The following is a 20,117-nucleotide window of genomic DNA, read 5'->3' as shown; positions in this document are numbered from 1 at the left end:
AGTGATGCCCTGCCTTGATGCAGTAGTGATGCCCTGCCTTGATGCAGTAGTGATGCCCTGCCTTGATGCAGTAGTGATGCCCTGCCTTGATGCAGTAGTGATGCCCTGCCTTGATGCTGTAGTGATGCCCTGCTCTTCCCCCAAAGGATCTTTCTTCCATGTCAATTATCAGGCAGGTGACCCACCTATTAACTATATATGGTAATGATGTTAGCCACAGTCCCTGCTGTATCCAAGCTCGAAGCCTGACCAAACCTTTAGGATGGGAAACATCCACATAAAATGCCTCTTGCTCTGAAAATCAACCAGGTGTCCAGCCAATGGCACCCTAAAGGAATTTGAGACAAACATTCTGCTCCAAGCAGAGAGCAGTCCCCTGAGAATTCAGCAGGCAGGAACTACATTGTCATGTTTCCTCGAAGAGGTACACTCTATAGATGAATAAAGGGCATTAACTAGGTAATTTGTTTCCCCTTTATAAAAACTTCAGAGAGGGGCTCACTTCCCATGACCACTGAAATCTTCGAATCTCTATGGATTGACTTAGACTTATAAGTAAGATGAAAGATCCTCATCAATTCCATTCATGGCGTCCAATGGAGATGTGCCTGCACCAAGCCCCTGGTGGCCAAGCACACATCCACTCTGTCTGTCCGAGGGCTCGCATCAGACCGTACCTTTCTTGAAAGGAGGAAAAGATGATCATCTCATAGGACAGATTTGTGCTTCTGCAAGGCCACTGAGATGTCAGGGACCTCAGAGGTGGGAAGAGCACTCATCACAGGATGAGCCATGCACCCAAAGATGGCCTCTGCAGAGCTCACTGACACTGGCCCCAGTAATCATAAGGGCTGTAATATCCATCAGTCAGATGACTAGCACATAAAAGGGATTTGGGTGCACCTGTCTTCATTTCAAATCCACAGACTATGCAGAGTCCTTGTTTTTGACGCTGCACATCCTGCACCACCTGGGACTCCATAGTGGCGATGAGAACCTGAAGACTCCACCTGTGATTACCACACAAGAGAAGGAGGGTGTACTTCCTGGAAGCCCATCCTGGGACACCCAGGATATGTTGGCCAAACACTCACAGCGATTGTGCTGATTTATGTACTCACTGATTGTAAACTCTGAGAAAATGTGGTACCTGGTTGATTTATACAGCAAAATAGATGCTCTAACTGTCTCCTGGTGTTTCCTGGTGCCCCGCAGCCACCCTAACTTGCCATACGGACCACAACGACCAGCAGCCTTAGCGCGCGGGTGCGCTATTTAACTCAAGACACCAGCCCGCGGCGATTGTAGACGCTCTAGCTGTCTGCTGATGTTTTCTGGTGCTCCGCAGCCGCGCTAACTTGCCATACGGACCACAACGACCAGCAGCCTTGGTGAGCAGGTGCGCTATTTAAATCAAGACGCCGGCATGGGACGTGCATGGGTATGTGCCCGGGCCAAGGGCATGCTCGTCCACGCCCGTCGAAGTCCGGAGGAGGCTGGGCTGCTCCCCCCCTGAGTTCTGCGACAAACCAAAGTATAGTGTGTCATTCTAATTGACTACCATTATTTACAACTTTGCGTCTCTGGCACTAATACCGGACAGCGCAGCACAGCATTTGATAGATTGACTAAGATGAGCAAGCGAGAGGGACAGAGTGCCCAACCGGGAGGCATCATTGTGGGGACACTTGATCAATTTCTAAATAGGATGAAGTCAGTTCTCGCACATGAGATTGAAAGGACGGAACGCCGCCTTTTTTTGGAGCTTTTCCTCCAGAAAAGATCCTCTTTGGGTGGCACGGCATCACACAACACCTCCGATCAACTCCTGCTATTAGATAAAGTAATAGAAATAGAAACAGAAACCTTTACGGATTCTATACCCCAGGAACCAGCACTGTCTTGCCCCACTCAAAGAGCATCCACTAGGGCTGCAACCTTGAAAAAAACTTCGGGGTCCACATCGGAACCTGCTGTAAAGAGGAAGAGAGGCTGGGGCCCACAGAGACTGAAACCAGCAAAAGCTCCAAGATCAAACAAAAACATTTGTCTCCTGCAAGAGACTTGGGCAATCAAGCAGTATTACAGGGTGGGGTACACTACTTTTAGTATTGAAGCTCGACACTCGATAGCTGGCAGACCTGCGGGTGGTTTGTTGATCTGGGCTAGGACTACATTGTACTGTAAAATTAAGCAGCTAAACATTGAATTACAGAACATTTTAGGTCTGGATATTATCTCAGATAAAAGGAATATGCACCTGAGGTTAATTAATCTTCATAATCGATTCAGTAGCCCCAACAAGGATTCAGATACCATACTAAAACTCACTGAATTCCTTGATAGTTCTAGCAAAGGGTATTCACTTATAGTAGCTGGTGATTTTAATATGACCCATGAACCGATAGATTATATTCAGGATCTGGTACACGAGGAAGAGCAAGTATTAGGTATTAAAAAACTTGAAGTACCAGCAGTGAAAAGAATCACTAAGTTTGGTCGGCAAGTACTGTCCTATACACTTACCAACGGGTTCGTGCCTGTAATGGGTGGACCTCATCAGATGTAGAGGCTAAAACCACGTTCAAAAGGGGCAGTACTAAGAGCAGAATTGACTTCATAATGGTAGATCTTGACTTATGGTCCAATATTCATGATATGACTGTCCTGGATAGAGAAGATAGTGATCACAACGCATTGTTTTTGGAGCTATCAGGCATTATCTTACCTCGACACCAAACAAGCCAATTACCGGTTATTACTTCCAACAATAAAAGGAGAATTAAATGGCCACAGATAATATCTGATGATTTGTTCCTATCAGCTATCTATAAGAAAGTTGTTGAGGCCTTAGAAGTATTGGGAAATACGGACCTAAATGAAGATACCATTTTGTCCACTTTTTTGTGCTTATCCTATAATGTAAAGGCTATTGTTAGCAGACAGGGTAACACCAAAATAACCACTGTTGAAGTAGCTCCATGGTACAATGAAGACTGCAAACAAAGCAAATCAGCTCTTTCCAGGGCAGTCAAGAAAGGAGTAAGGGTTGACATAATCAATGAAAGAAGAGCCTATAAGAAAATTCAGGGGAAGGCCAAAAGGACACGTGAGGAAGAAATATGGCGCATTCTGGTGGAGGCGTCAAGAAAGAAGGACTCCCAGACATTTTGGCACTTACTATCGAAAGGTATGAAACAGCCCACTAGTGAAACAGATTTTTATATACAACCTGAAGTGTGGGTAGAGCACTTCCAGAGCCTGTTCTCGGGGGAAGTGCACCTGGCGGTGGATGATATAGTAGCATCTAATATGGATCCACCTACAGCGCAGTGTGTGGAAGAAGTTCATTTTTCATTAGAAGAAACGGTTAATGTGATCTCTTCTCTACAGTCAGGGAAGGCGCCAGGGCTTGATAGGTTACCTGGGGCCCTGTACTCCATTCAGTATATTCAGCTATCACACATGCGGGGGGATATCTCTGACCCATGGAAAGGCGCTGAAATGATTCCCATATTTAAAAAAGGCGACAAGGGAAACCTGGGTAATTATAGACCCTTCAGCCTTATAGATGTCTTCCCAAAAATATTTAGTAAAATGATTTTAACGCACATCCAAGGCTGGATGGAGGACTTTTGTATACCATCTCATCTGCAGGATGGTTTTAGACCCTTCACGAGTGCCCTAGATCAGGTGTTTCTGATTTTATTATTACTTTGGAAAGAGGTAACCATTTTGAATGGCCACTTGTACGTCGTTTTCGTCGATTTGAAAACGACGTTTGATTCTAAAGATCGCTCTAAACTATGGGTTGCCTTAAGTGAACTTGGTCTCCCGGGGGGGAGGGGGGAGGGGGGGGGGGGCTGCTTCAACTTCTAGTCCGGTTACACACTGGACACTATGCTAAAGTTAGATGGAATATAGATGGTAGTCTAACAAAAAATATCCCAGTCTTAAAAGGGGTATGCCAAGGATGTGTCTTGGCGCCTACCTTGTTCACTTCATATATATGAACGGGCTCATTAAAGATCTCCACAATTGTGGTGGGGATCCACCCAAACTAGCGGGCAAACAAATCCCCTGTCTTTTATTTGCTGATGACACGCTGCTTATTTCTAAAACCCCAATGGGGATACGGAAAGAACGTACTAAATTTGTAACTGCGTGCAAAGAAAGGGATCTAGAAATAAACTGCTGAAAGACCAAGTTTATGGTCTTGAACCCGTACAAATACACAAAGAATAAACTAAGCCTAAATAATCAAAGGTTAGACCAGGTGAAGGTGTTTGATTACTTGGGGGTTAGAGTCAGTGAAAACCTGTCCTGGACTCCCCAAATCCGGATGAGTGTACTCTCTCTGCAACATGTAGATTATGCTATAATTAGGAAAGCTAATAGTTCTCCTTTTCATCCAATTTCCCCAATTTTAGAAATTCATTGGGCAAAGGGCGCAGCTCTATATGGGGCAGAACTGTGGGGGCTAGAACAATTGAATCAATTAGAAATATCAGAAAATAAATTTTTAGGAGTAGCTCTAAACTTACCAAGAACTATGCCAATAATACCCCTCCGCCTAGACTTCGGTCTAAGATCTATTGCCCATTTTGCCGTCCTGAAGGCGCTTATGTTCTGTTTTAGACTCTGGACCAGTAAGACGCAGATTCCCGTTAAGAAGGCAAGGGAGGAGCTTTTTACCTACCACAATCAGACTGGGCGCCTTGTATGGTTAAAAAAGTAAAGGTTTGGCTCTATATTCTTGGGCTGGGGGATATGTGCGAAAACCTGAAATCTATTACAAAAAAAAATGTGGCCAATTTTAAAAAGGAGAATTTGGGCGTATATTGACTCCTTATGTACTGAAGTTAGGAACAATGGGTCGCTAATAACATGTTTTTTAGATTTGAAAAGCTGTTTTAAGTTTGAATTAAAAATGGATGAAATTGAACCCCCGCAAGCACGTGCACTTTATATACAGTTTAGATCCGGGGTTCTTCCATTAAATGCGCTGAAAGGTAACTGGAAGAATGCATATGTAACCTTGCTATGCCCCCGATGCAACGCTAGACCAGAAACACTAGAGCACTTTATATTTTTCTGGCCATTGTATGCAACATTGAGGAAAACCTGGATTGTTCCAGCATGTCACGTGCTCTCCTTTTCACGCCCTAAAGAAGCTCTGAGTGTTGTCAAATCAGATACAACTGGGTGGCTTGTTTTTATACTGTGTAGGTACCTGCTTTATGGTGAAGATCTAGGTTTGGAAAGAGCACATGTCAAGAAAATGGGGCATCCATTGGGGAAGGAAGAACTTAAGTCCCACAGTTGATTAGAAACAAAAGTATTGGGGCCTGTGACTAAAAAAGACTGTGCAGTGCTATTCCACCCCGTTCATCTTCTCTCTATTTTTCAACATTGTACATAGGGTTTAATGAAATGACAGTTTTTTAACGATATTTTATTGTTATTTTCAATGATTGAGGTTCTTTTTAATTATGTTTGAAGATGCAATTGAACTATGTGTATTACCTACTGGCGGTCGCCAGTAGGTAGTTATAGTTAGGACCCTGTTTCCATAGGAAAACCGCAACATTCTATTTTGAATAACTTTGGCGCCGGTCGACGAATCCTCGCGACATTTTCAAAATAGGTGGTGCGCTGCGCTCCGCTCCTACCCTGAAAGTCTCGGGGGGATTCGTCAAGCGGGGGCTGAGATAAAAGGGGGGTCCCAAAACGCGTTTTTCCCATGCATTTTTCCATAGGACCTTTAGACACAGCTACAGCCCGAACGGCTGAACAGAGTTCCTTGAAATTTGGCAGAGAGGTAGTCTACAGGTCAAGGAAGTGCCTTTTGTAGGTTTGGTGTAAATCAGTTCAGTAGATTCTGAGAAAATAGCCTTTAAATCAATATAGATATCTGAGCCAGCTTACGGTGCGCTTACGGTGCGCTTACCGTACGCGTACGGTGACGTGCGCAAGCGCGATTCTGATTGGCTGTTCGATCTAAGTAAACATTCAAATTAGTCGAAACCAGGAAGCGGCGGCCGCCATTTTCTCTCTCGCACTCTGAGGGGGGCAGCATAAACAAAGTCAAAAAACATCTAAAGGGGTAGTATATTTAGTTCTTAACCACCCAGCATCGATATAGGTGTCCCCCAACAACCCCCAAGGCCAAAAAAACAAGTTTAATTTTTTTCGCAAAATCGCCGATTACGCTTACCGTACGCGTACGGTTAAAATTATTTAAAAAAAAAAATTATCCACACTTTCCCCACCCCGTGTGCAAATCGTGCCCGATGGGCACCATTTGTGCATGGCATATATAAATCAAGGAAACTAAAAATGAATACCTTTCACAACGAAGCACATAATATGTCCCCCATGTGCGCACGGTGCGCGAAGCGCATCGTGCGTACATGGCCCATCCCGCGTAACGTGGGCACGCGGTGCGCGCAGCGCACCGCGTGACCACCGTGCGTGCACGGCACTAACTGCGTAAAGTGGGAGCGCGGTGCGCGAAGCGCACCGTGTGCTCACTGTGCGCGCACGGTGCGCGTAGCGCACCGTGCGCGCACGGAACGAACTGCGTTAACTGGGCGCGCACGCCACGAATGGCGTAAAGTAACTTAGCATTTAAAAAACCGTACAAATTCACTGAAAAAACCATAGGTTTCACACACGTTATAGTTAGGAATTAGCATTTAAAAACCCTTGCAAATTCACTGAAAAAACCATAGGTTTCACACAAGTTATAGTTAGCTGTACATTTCACTCGTAAAAAACCAATGAAATTCCCCCGTTATAGTTAGTGCAGGCAACTATAACTCACGCGACCGCAATCCTCTGCTGATGACATATGTGTCTTTATGAAAAAAAAATATTTGTAATATATGTATAGCTAAAATTTAATGGAAGAAGACATGGGCAAATAAGTGTCTAAATACAGTATTAGCATCAGCAGAGGATTGCGGTTGCGTGAGTTATAGTTGCCTGCACTAACTATAACGGGGGAATTTCATTGGTTTTTTACGAGTGAAATGTACAGCTAACTATAACTTGTGTGAAACCTATGGTTTTTTCAGTGAATATGTATATATGTATATATGTATATATATATGTACCGTGATGTTGTTTTATTCTTTTTGATTGAGAGGAGTGTTCTTGGTTTTGTATGTTCAATGTGATGTTTTCTGAATGATCATGTTATTGATCGAATAAATTACTACTACTACAGCAAAGCATACCTGACATGTCAGAGCTCTGTCCAGGCCATTCTCTGCACTTAAACCAGCCTCAGAGCATGGGACAATGACGCTTGCTCCAGAGGGTACAACTTGCATTACAGCCCTGAATGCCAGAGACCTTATTCTTTCCCACCTTTGACACCCACCACACTGGTTTCTAGAAAGGTAAGTAAAGCATCTTCTTCTGTCCATTTTCTGCACAATCACCCACTGCAGTCAGTGCCACCTGGAGGGACAGATGCTCATCTCTGATGAAGATTGGCATTGGGGAGCCACGAAAAGGGGAAAGTTGGTGTCAGTGATCTGGCACAGTCTTTTCCTCACAGGTCACTTCTCTCTCAAATGTTCTCACCCGGCTGCAATGCCTGCTCTTTGGCAAGGACTCTTGACATCCCTGGATGGTAGCATGTTATAGAGGCAGTTTCATGTTTGTAGAGGTAGGAAAGAGCTATGAGTCTGTCCTCATTACAAGACATTTCATGCACAGTTGCAAAACAGATGCTGCTGGAGTGTCCGTTCACTAGCGAATGTATGGTGTGCTCTATAATCTCTCCAGGACTGGTATGTGGCAGCAACGTCGCAAGAGGTGTTGTGTATAGTGCAAAAGGGGTGTGGATCACTTGTGATGCAGATTTACCCTTTCACCTCAAGTCTTATTTCAATGTGCATCTCCAAATACCAAGTTTGGTGCCATGCTGTACAGCAAAAAAAGACATCTGGAGTAACTGGATCCAGTGGCTGCATGTGTTTGGTGGCAAGTGAGACACTCGTGCAGGGTGGACCACTGCAGTATAATGTCAGCAGGTGCAAAGGGAGTGCAGGAACTGCTGCAGTATGATGTCAGCAGGAGCAATGCTAGTACAGACAATGCTGAAGTAGGATGTCAGTAAGTGCAACACTTGTGCAGGGACAGCTGTGGTATGATGTCAGCAGGTGTGACGCTAGAGCAGGGGCTGCTGCAGTAGGGAGTCAGCAGTTGTGACACTAGTGCAGGGAATGCACAGGGTCAAGACTGATTTGCATATAGCTGGGTCTGAACTGAGGTGGCGAAGTGAGCCAAAGAATGATGATGGATTCAACCCAGATCTGTGACTGGGGTGAGTGTCTGAAAAGTTTCAGTGCTCCGTCCATCATCTCCTTGTGTTTGCTTTGTTTGTCCTAAGATGGCAGGGGATGCCTAGACATGGGTCCCTTACTCACTTTGCCACTTGATTCAAGCTAGCCTGGCTGATGAAGGGTGTTACCCAGAAACCGGTCCCAGGATGCTTGTTTCCAGTTCAGGGAAGACCTGGCTTGGCAGTTCAGGCTGGACTGTTCCCATGAGGCACAGGGTCAGACTGATTTGCAGATAGCTGGGTCTGAACTGAGGTGGCGAAGTGAGCCAAAGAATGATGATGAATTCAACCCACATCTGTGACTGGGGGTGAGTGTCTGAAAGGTTCCAGCACTCCGTCCATCATCTCCTTGTGTTTGCCACCAGCTTGGAGACCAGAAGGATATGCTCTTAGCAAATAAGAGGATCTCTGAGTTCAGTTTCAAACAATTATGTTCCATCCATCTCCTGATTTGGAGCATTCAATTACGAAATTGGTGAGGTGGTCTCTGGGCTGAGCAACAGTGCAGCAAATGCTGCAGTATGATGACAGCACGTGTGACTCTAGTGCAGTGAATGCTGCAATATGCTGTAAGCAAGTGCGAGACTAATGCAGGGAATGCTGTAGTATGATGTTAGCAGATGTGACGCTAGTGCAGGTAATGCTGCAGGATGATGTCAGCAGATGTGACGCTAGTGCAGGGAATGCTGTAGTATGATGTCAGCAGGTGCAACACTGTTGAGAGAATTCTGCAGTATGATGTTAGCAGATGTGACGCTAGTGCAGGTAATGCTGCAGGATGATGTCAGCAGATGTGACGCTAGTGCAGGGAATGCTGTAGTATGATGTCAGCAGTGCAACACTGTTGAGAGAATTCTGCAGTATGATGTTAGCAGATGTGACGCTAGTGCAGGTAATGCTGCAGGATGATGTCAGCAGATGTGACGCTAGTGCAGGGAATGCTGTAGTATGATGTCAGCAGGTGCAACACTGTTGAGAGAATTCTGCAGTATGATGTTAGCAGATTCAACGCTAGTGCAGGTAATGCTGCAGTATGATGTGAACAGGTGCCATGCTATTGCAGGGAATGCTGAAGTATGATGTCAGCAGATGCCATGCTTGTGCAGGGAATGCTGCAGGATGATGTCAGCAGGTGCAAAGCTAGTGCAGGGAATGCTGATGGATGATGTCAACAGGTGTGATGCCAGTTCACGGAATGCTGTAGGATGATGTCAGCTGGTACAAGGCTTGTGCAGGTAATGCTGCAGTATGATGTTAGTAGGTGCAGGGAGAGCTGCAGTATGATGTCAGCAGGTGCAACGCTGATGCAAGAAATGCTGCAGTCTGATGTCAGCAGTGCAGGGAATGCTGCAGTATGATGTCAGCAGGTGCAACACTGGTGAGGGAACTCTGCATTATGTTAACAGGTGCGAGGTTAGTGCAGGGAATGCTGCAGGATGATATCACCAGGTGCGACGCTAGTGCAGGGAATGCTGCAGGATGATGTCAGCAGATGCCATGCTTGTGCAGGGAATGCTGCAGGATGATGTCAGCAAGTGCAAAGCTAGTGCAGGGAATGCTGATGGATGATGTCAACAGGTGCGATGCCAGTTCACGGAATGCTGTAGGATGATGTCAGCTAGTACAAGGCTTGTGCAGGTAATGCTGCAGTATGATGTTAGTAGGTGCAGGGAGAGCTGCAGTATGATGCCAGCAGGTGCAACGCTGATGCAAGAAATGCTGCAGTCTGATGTCAGCAGTGCAGGGAATGCTGCAGTATGATGTCAGCAGGTGCAACACTGGTGAGGGAACTCTGCATTATGTTAACAGGTGCGAGGTTAGTGCAGGGAATGCTGCAGGATGATATCATCAGGTGCGACGCTAGTGCAGGGAATGCTGCAGGATGATGTCAGCAGATGCCATGCTTGTGCAGGGAATGCTGCAGGATGATGTCAGTAAGTGCAAAGCTAGTGCAGGGAATGCTGATGGATGATGTCAACAGGTGCGATGCCAGTTCACGGAATGCTGTAGGATGATGTCAGCTAGTACAAGGCTTGTGCAGGCAATGCTGCAGTATGATGTCAGCAGGTGCAACACTGGTGAGGGAACTCTGCATTATGTTAACAGGTGCGAGGTTAGTGCAGGGAATGCTGCAGGATGATATCACCAGGTGCGACGCTAGTGCAGGGAATGCTGCAGGATGATGTCACCAGGTGCGATGCTAGTGCAGGGAATGCTGAAGTATGATGTCAGCAGATGCAATGCTAGTGCACGGAATGCTGCAGGATGATGTCAGCAGGTGCAACGCTAGTGCAGGGAATGCTGCAGTATGATGTCAACAGGTGTGATGCTAGTGCAGGGAATCCTGCAGCATAATGTCGGCAGGTGCATTGCTAGTGGACGAAATACTGCAGCATGATTTCAGCAAGTATGAGGCTAGTGCAGAAAATGCTGAAGTATGATGCCAGCAGGTGCAGGGAAAGCTGCAGTATGAAGTCAGCAGGTGCGATGGGGATGAGGGAATGCTGAGGTAACAACAGGTGAGACACTAGTACAGGGAATCCTGCAACATGATGCCAGCAGGTCTGACTCCAGTGCACACATGTTGCAGTATGATGTCAGCAGCTGCAATGCTAGCGCAGGGAATGTTGCAGAATGTCACATGCAGGTGAGACGCTGGTGCAGGAAATTCTTCAGTATGGCACCGGCAGTTGCGATGCCTGTCAGGGAATTTTGGAGTATGTCATCAACAGGTGAGAAATGTATGCAGGAAAAACTGAAGTATGGCAACAGGTCAGACACTGGTGCTAAAAATGCTGCAGTGTGGCATCAACAAGTACTAACTAGTGTCAGTGCAAGAAATGCTGCAGTATGGCGTCATTAGATGGGACAGTGATGACGGGAAAACTGAAATATGGTGCAAGAAGTTGAGACACTATTGCCTGTGAAGGGAATACTTTAATATGACATCACTGTAGTGCTATTGCAGGGAATGCTACAGTCTGTATGAAGATCTGGAATTAGGACTACAGCAGTCAGCTAAGGGGAAGGGGTAGCATAGTAATCCACAACAGGGCTGCCCCACAGGTGTAGGTGTGCACAGTAATGCACTCCCCTGTTGCTAACTCTATTAAACAGAGTGGTGGAGGAGCAGTAGCTTGTATGGCCTTCTCTTAGTTGTGCCTAATAATAGGAAAAGGCTGAACTAATCTTTAGAAGCATACCAGGGCAGCCGAGAGCTGCCAGGAGTCAGACTGAGGTGGCACTGAACATCATCTGCAGACCATGTGTTAAAAGTGGAACATGCAGATCCCCACATGCAAACATGTCAATGTACAGGAGAGTCTGGCAGATACCCAACGTGCAGCCCATCAGACTGAACAGAGGAACAGAGAGAGAGAGGCAAGGAGACAAACACAACATGACTCTATTGGGACAGCGGAGCAGCAAATTGTGTTGCTGTTGGGTGTTGCCTGGCAAACTAAGCTGAAAGGCCTTCTGCTAAAAAACAATGTCTGAGGGGCCAGAATTTTATGGAGCACCATTTCAGTTTCCTTTGTGTCAGCACCAGTAGTGACATTGACACCACTGACAAACATGCAAGTGGCCCATTAATTCCTGGAGTACTTGCCAAATACCTCCAGAGTGGGCTACTCCATGGCAGGAGCCACAGTGAATTGTCTGGGATATGTTTTTGCTAAAATGAGATTAGTGATGTGAGGACACCAAGGAGTTATGAAAATGCATTTGAGACAATCAGCATTGGCCCAGAGCGAGTCCTCCTTTGCAGACGCTACCGAGGCACCCAACTCCCCCCGAGAAAAGTAAAGCGCTGGTGTCGCAAAGTTAAAAGACAAATGGCATGGAAGCAGCTCATTTAAGACCCCTACCCTACATGGTTCCGCAGTGCCCTATAAGTCTTTTCAAGGACATTTTTCATGGAAATCTTGCTTCCTTGTGGTGATCTAACAACGTTTTGGAAATGTGTGGTGCTGGGCTGCAGAGAGTGGAATAGCCCCCCAGAAGTGGCCACTACAAAAGTCAACATAATTCTCCTAGGGAATCATATTTTGACTCTTCGGAGAGGCTTTGCTGCCATTTAAAGCTCTCCTGTAATTTGGGCTTTTGCTTATAGGTTCTGGAGTGTGGGTAGCTCTATTGGGTGGTCCTGGAGCTGCAGTATCAATTTAGTAAAAATAAAGACTCATTACACATTTTTTGTATTATGCTGTGTCGACAATATTAATGATTAATATGCAAAGTTTTATGTTACCATAGAAAGTATTGAATGTTTGTACATTTCCCTTTAGATTACTGTCATGAAGTATAATGTTTTTTGCTTTTACTAGTGTGGCAACACTGTGACAAAACAAATAGACCTGTCCTGTTGATAACGAAACCATGACACGGCCAATGGGCCTGCCTTATTGATACTGGTCCCCGTATTTTATGATATTGTGTCTAATTTAGGTAGGGGGTATTGTGATTATATAATTTATGGCTCGCTAGAGTTGTAAAGTATTACGAGGGTGTCCAAAGGTATTTCAATCTATTCAATTGCACTTCTTAGTAAATAAAAAAGCACTGACTAGATAATGATTTATCAGGGTTTCTAGACCACACCACTTCTCTGAGTATGCCTTGGACTGCTCTGCTTCACTACACAGAGAGGATCATGCCCTACAATGGATTCAGTACTTGGTTCCCAGTAAAAAGAAATGTGTGCACTTACGACTTGGACTCACATCCTACACAACATCCCAGTTTTTTAAATAGAGTAATCTCCTACACATGTCTTCATGTGACACTCTTCTTCTCTGCTACAACAATTATCTCATCTCAAAAACATGCAGCTGTTCATATGACACACCAAGTATGGACACGCTGCCCAGTGGAAAAGTGAGAGCCCTAATCCAGGCTTCAGTACAAAGCCATGAAACTCAGTTAGAAGAGATGAACTATCATTTTAGGGCTAAGCGTTCAATCATCACTAAATGTACAGCTCATGTGACAATGTTCTATTAAATGGATAAATGTGGGATTGCCCACCAGACAGAGACATAATGACCTGTGCAGAAGCCTCATCCCCGATCTAGGCCCCAGCACCCTTTCTCTGGACTACTGTTACCACACCACCTCAAAAAGTGGCAACTGTCCGTAAAAGTCACCAGCGAGCAGCACAGAGTGAACGAAAGAAGCGACTAAATTGTTTTGACCAGCAACGAAGAGTCTCTCCTCATACAAAAAGCCTCAGCCAAAAACAATCTACTTCTAATGCTTTGCCATAAAGACATAAAGAAATATCTCAGCACTCTTTATGCAAGCCTCCAAAAGCACACCTTGAAGTAGGCTGACCCATTGCCCCATACAGTATATGGCGTCAAGTGGAAACATGACGGCTTAACAGACCAAATGAGATGATGCACCCAATGAAATTGTTTGTGTAGACTGTTCATGACTAATTTATTTTGCTGAAAGAAGTTCCAGATGGAGGGCAATAATTTGGCAAATATTTTATAATCTGTGGTATCTATGGATATGGCACAATAATTGTTGCAGAATTGAGGATCACACTCATCTTTTAGAGATTAAATAAGTGAGGCATCTTGAAAAGTACCTTGGAACATGTTAGAATTTGAGAAATAAGAAAAGAGATACAAATGTTGGTAATATGAGTTGAAAACATTTATAAAATTCAATGGTAATACTATCTGGTTCAGAAGCTTTCCCTTTTTTAATTAAACAAACAGTTCAGGCAATCTCATCTAAGAAAATATATTTTTCGATGGATTGAAATCAACATCATTGTTAAATTTGTTGCTGAAGGAATTGAAATGATCTCAAATTTCATTGATCTGTAGGGGAGGAGATTTTCTGAAGTGTAAAGAGTTTATATTAATCTCCAAATGGTTGAGATATTTCTAAATCATTACTATGAAATTATTATAAGGGATATGGATATTTTTAGTTTTTGTTCAATCTTTCTGAATTTTTTTATAATAAGCTAGTAGTTTTCATGTCTTGTTTTATTCCCCATAATGTCTACCCTGGATTTAAGAGGAAATGGGAAGGTATTTTCAGTAGAGTATTTTGTAAACCGGAATTTAGCTTAAAATGAGTTTCAAGTATATGGTTTTTTGGAAGCACCTTAAATACGGTCAAGATGTTTGATGGTGCTTAGGTTATCTTTCACTTTTATTTCAGTAATCTCAAAGTAGGCCAGTATATAGAAGTTTGCTTGATTTGAATTAGTTTATTATAGCATTAGGTGAGTTAAGAAAAACAGGCCTACTATTTTTTCGTGGACAAAAGCATGGTTACAAGCAAACTAGCGATATATTTAAATATAGTTAATGAAAAATTAGATGGTTTCTTGTCAATTCCAAAAATTAATCAGAGGAGAATAGAGGCAAAAAGGCTTTGCACATGTCAATCTATAATGGGAGAAGAGAGTTATCAGATTCTAAGAGCCACAAAGATGATTCTTTGTAGAACCTTGATGATATAATTTAAAATCAGGAGAACTAGCCCCTCCATTGTCTTTAGACAGATTTACTCTGGAAACTAAAACAGTGATTTTGTTTATTATTCTATTAGAAATGTACAAGGAGAGACTTTTATATCTTAATAAAAGCAATTGGAATGTTTAGGGGTATCATGGAAAGAGTGTTAGGATAATGAAATCAACATCATCTTTATGGAATCTAGATGGCCCTACCAAAAAAGGGTTGAAACTAGAAATTAAGGGCCAGATGTACAAAAATTATGAATTGCTATTTCCAAATTGTGATTCTTGCCAAATTAGTGATTCCTAGTGGGTTAAAACTCAACCTACCTCATGAATGTTAATATGATAGATTGCAGTTTGCTACCCATTTGGAATCAAAAACCATCCCATGGATTGTGAAGTGCTGGGGTCAGCAGGCCACCATGTCTGTGATTGCTTTTGAGTAAAGCAATCTTTTTTTTATGATTCACGTATTCCTCAAAAGGAAAATAGAATGCATTTCAAAAACGAAATATGAAACACTTAAGTTCCATTTTTTAAGAGTAGGCAGAGGTACGTGGGACCACTGTCTCTTCTTAAAAAATATTTAGTTGAACATTCTAAAAGGGGATTGGGTTCCATGGAGTCCCCTTCTCCTTCGCAAATGGTTACCACTACGTTTCGGTAGTCAGTAAAAATTGAAAGGTTTTTTTACCATAGTTCAGTCACTAAACATTAAAACATACCACTGTCATTCGGTATGTGAAAGAGACACCCTAAACACGCTACTTCTAGTTACCAAATCGCCTTGTGTCTCCTGTACATTTCAAAAAGCTTTTTTGGCATGATGCCCTAAATTATCTTAATTTGTTCAATGATGGAGTGAAATTGAATGTAATCATATCTTTAACAGAATTCACAAACCACAACCCTAAATATTTGTTTTAATATGACTCCAAGAAAATCCTGAGCTGTTTTTTTTAAACAAAATGTATTTAGGAGGAGAACTTCAAATTTCTCTGAGTTACGTCTTCTTTATCAGAGAAGAATTACACGATGAAGTATCTGGCAGCTCTTAAAAGGAGTCAAGGAAAATGTGAAACAGGTGAGACCAAGTAATTAACTCCCTCAGCAACTTCAGGGCCGAGGGAGAATCCCCTAGGTTTAATACCCGAGGTGCTGCTTTGGCGTTAGTGTGACTACAAGTGTACCATACCACTGTAAGACCCATGAGGCAAACCTTTGGCCATTTAGCTGCATTAAGAAGTAATACCAAGTGGGTATTAAGCCACAAAACAGGTGTGATTGATCTCTATTTAGTATTTAGCATGTATTGTGTGTGTTGGAATAATATATGAGCAATACCTTCGGGGTCGAATCAAGTAGCTAATTCCTTGGTCCTTATGAAACGCCTTGGGGAATAGGCTTGAAACATGTAGACCCGTAGGAATGCAGGTACATTTCCACCTAGACTTCCCACTTTCTCCACATTTTTTAATCATAATGTCTAGAGGATAGATTAAAGGATTTACCTACTTAATAGGCAGGTATTTTGAACCACATACACAGGAACCCTCTCACTTCTATTTACTTCTATCATCATCATATACTATTCAGTGCTCCTGCGTACCTCTTAGGTCGCAGCACCCCCATTCCTCAGTGGAAATGGAAGAACCTAATGATGAAGCATGCCACCAAGGGGCAACTCTGGTGGGTGGGGGTTATATAAGGAAACCAAAAGTTTTTTTCTTATCATCCTGTGGAGAGTTAGTTCACATTAGAATGGAACAGCCTTCTTTTGTTTTTTGGAACGTGATCAGTAGGAGGACGGGCCTGTCTGTTAAGTTTTCCCCTTACCTCCCCCTGTTTTTTTATATATGTAAGAAAATAGTTAAACAAAGGAGAGAGCGAGGATAGTGTGGGGGATATGTCCCTATCCCCAAACATAATCTATACACAAACAGCGTGGACTGACCTGTTTATGAGGGTGGAGAAAGAAGGGGAAGAATGCCGACTTTCCTGTAATCAGATTTTTAAAAAACCTAATGGTATTCGGGTACTTCTGTAAATCTGATTACAGAAACGTCAACCTTCTTCCCCTTCTTTCTCCAACCTCATAAACAGGTCCGTCCACGTGTTTGTTTAAATTTAAGAAAATGACACATTGCATGATTTAGAGGTTGGCGGATAAGTTACTCCCTCACAACTGTGATGGATATCCTTTCCTCCGTAGTACCATTGCATTATATCTAAGGCTACACATTTTATGGGGTGTATTTGTTTACCATTTCCATCTGTATTTATACATTTATTTTTGGCCACCTTATTGGCATGTATCCATAATTATTTTGTGTTTTGTGAGCAAATGAAGTCATACTTCACATATTTCCACATGCATTTATGAAATATGCACTCACACTTTGATGCCTGACAGGTTTTGGCACATTATGCAGCCAAATATAATCAAACAAAATACTCACATGAAATTATAAGCATAATAACACAAACATATGTTGATTAGATAGTTCCAGTAATTTTAGGAAATCTCATTCCTTTTTCTAACTCCCTATGCTGTGAATCTGTATAGCTATTGGTCTGAAATTCACGAATCACAGCATGGAGAGTCACTCAAAAGAAGTCTAATTTTCTGTATTTTTTCACTGTAAAAATAATAGAGACAGGAAACACGCAGGATTCTGCCTGCATTTATCTGTAAAAATGTGGAAAAAGGAAAACTGGGAGCCTTAATAATATCCTATGGCACTTTTAATAAGGTGGATGGGATATCCTTAAATTTTATGGTGCAGTAACCATCCACCAATCTATAAATCAGGGCCTTAATGTATATTGTTATTTTATGTATCTTATTTCAAGAGTTTAAATGGTTTGTGACAAACTTTAAGTAAACATACACAAATAGTCAATTATTGAATGCTGTTTTCAAAGTCTATTGTTATACAAGGATTGTGTCCCTTTTCAAGAAGCCTGCTGATTATTCTGATGATACTGGCCTAAAACAAACTTCTGTGTATGTAGAGTTTTACATTGGTATACTCAGCATGTGTTGTAAGTACACATATAATGATTTGTGTCTCACTCACTGTGTTCTTGTTTTTTTCCAGATCCCTCACAGCAGTGTGAATCCAGCCTCAAATGAAGCTCACCACCTATTCTGGGCCCCACAGTGATTGCAGTCCCTTGCATCCAATGCCTTCACCACTTTCTACAAGAGAGTCAACATTCTTAGCTTATAGCAATGTATTATTGAGGTATTACAGCTGACTCTACTGTATTCACCACTTGCAATGAACTATAGCCAAGAATTCTGAAGCTTCCAAATAATTTTGATTGGCCCACTATATCAAATATATATGATAAACTCTCAAGGATAATTGATTGATTTTATGCAAACATTATTTTGTTGTTCTTTTACGGGTGATTTGTTTTGTAAATCCTTCATCTAGTATATTGTCTCAATTCCCTATGACTGTATTACTTAATGTACATGCTATGCCTTATGAAGTTTTTTACCCTTTAAAAAAAAGATTAATGATATCATGCATACAAAATAAAGTTATTGAAATATTACAGTTTTTATTTTCTTGAGTTCATTAAAAAAATTGCACTTTACACCATTTACACCATTACACTTTGAATCACATTAAAGTCCTTTGTTATGTAAAATATTATGTTTCATACATACTGTAATCCATAATTTATAACCAACTCTGGTCTTTTGTAGTCAAGAATTGTTTTCTTTGCCTCACTCATGCTGCGTTGACTAGGATGTTTTGTAAAGAGAAACCCTCAAATGCACATGGGTACGTGCCCGGGCCAAGGGCAGGCTCGTCCACGCCCGTTGAAGTCCGGAGGAGGCTGGGCTGCTCCCCACCTGAGTTCTGCAACAAACATAAGTATAGTGTGTGTATAGGTTTATGGTCTTGAACCTGTACAAATACACAAAGAATAAACTAAGCCTAAATAATCAAAGGTTAGACCAGGTCAAGGTGTTTGATTACTTGGGGGTTAGAGTCAGTGAAAACCTGTCCTGGACTCCCCAAATCCGGACGAGTGTACTCTCTCTGCAACATGTAGATTCTGCTATAATTAAGAAAGCTAATAGTTCTCCTTTTCATCCAATTTCCCTAATTTTTGAAATTCATCGGGCAAAGGGAAAGGGCGCAGCTCTATATGGGGCAGAACTGTGGGGGCTAGAACAATTTAACCAATTAGAAATATCTGAAAATAAATTTTTACGAGTAGCTCCAAACTTACCAAGAACTATGCCAATAATACCCCTCCGCCTAGACCTCGGTCTAAGATCTATTGCCCATTTTGCCGTCCTGAAGGCGCTTATGTTCTGGTTTAGACTCTGGACCAGTAAGAAGCAGATTCCCGTTAAGGAGGCAACGGAGGAGCTTTTTACCTACCACAATCAGACTGGGCGCCTTGTATGGTTAAAAAAAGTAAAGGTTTGGCTCTATAAACTCGGGCTGGGGGATATGTGGGAAAACCTGAAATCTATTACAAAAAAAAATGTGGCCAATTTTAAAAAGGAGAATTTGGGCGTATATTGACTCCTTATGTACTGAAGTTAGGAACAATGGTTCGCTAATAACATGTTTTTTAGATTTGAAAAGCTGTTTTAAGTTTGAATTAAAAATGGATGAAATTGAACCCCCTCAAGCACATGCAATTTATATACAGTTTAGATCCGGGGTTCTTCCATTAAATGCGCTGAAAGGTAACTGGAAGAATGCATATGTAACCTTGCTATGCCCCCGATGCAACGCTAGACAAGAAACACTAGAGCACTTTATATTTTTCTGCCCATTGTATGCAACATTGAGGAAAACCTGGATTGTTCCAGCATGTCACGTGCTCTCCTTTTCACGCCCTAAAGAAGCTCTGAGTGTTTTCAAATCAGATACAACTGGGTGGCTTGTTTTTATACTGTGTAGGTACCTGCTTTATGGTGAAGATCTAGGTTTGGAAAGAGCATGTGTCAAGAAAATGGAGCATCCATTGGGGAAGGAAGAACTTAAGTCCCACAGTTGACTAGAAACAAAATTATTGGGGCCTGTGACTAAAAAAGACTGTACAGTGCTATTCCACCCCGTTCATCTTCTCTCTATTTTTCAATATTGTACATAGGGTTTAATGAAATGACAGTTTTTTTAATGTTATTTTATTGTTATTTTCAATAGAGCATTGATTGAGGTTCTTTTTAATTATGTTTTAAGATGAAATTGAACTATGTATATATATGTGTGTGTGTATATATATATATATATA

At 42.4% G+C, this 20,117-nt stretch overlaps 1 protein-coding gene across 1 annotated transcript in view; it reads left to right on the top strand.

Annotated features, from left to right (window-relative positions):
* LOC146822203 (WAP four-disulfide core domain protein 12-like) overlaps window positions 1-18,410 on the top strand; it is a 37,512-nt gene extending 19,102 nt beyond the window's left edge. Inside the window, exon 4 of the mRNA XM_085613332.1 lies at window positions 17,945-18,410. The gene's annotated coding sequence lies outside the window, so the exon portion shown is untranslated. The remainder of the gene's footprint in view (window positions 1-17,944) is intronic.
* The last annotated feature ends 1,707 nt before the right edge of the window (window positions 18,411-20,117 follow it).

The sequence above is a fragment of the Triturus cristatus genome, chromosome 6 (genome assembly GCF_964204655.1).
Source record: "Triturus cristatus chromosome 6, aTriCri1.1, whole genome shotgun sequence".
Classification (NCBI taxonomy): domain Eukaryota; kingdom Metazoa; phylum Chordata; class Amphibia; order Caudata; family Salamandridae; genus Triturus; species Triturus cristatus.
The sequence above is the reverse complement of the archived record's forward strand: the minus strand, read 5'-3'. Positions and strand labels throughout refer to the sequence as shown.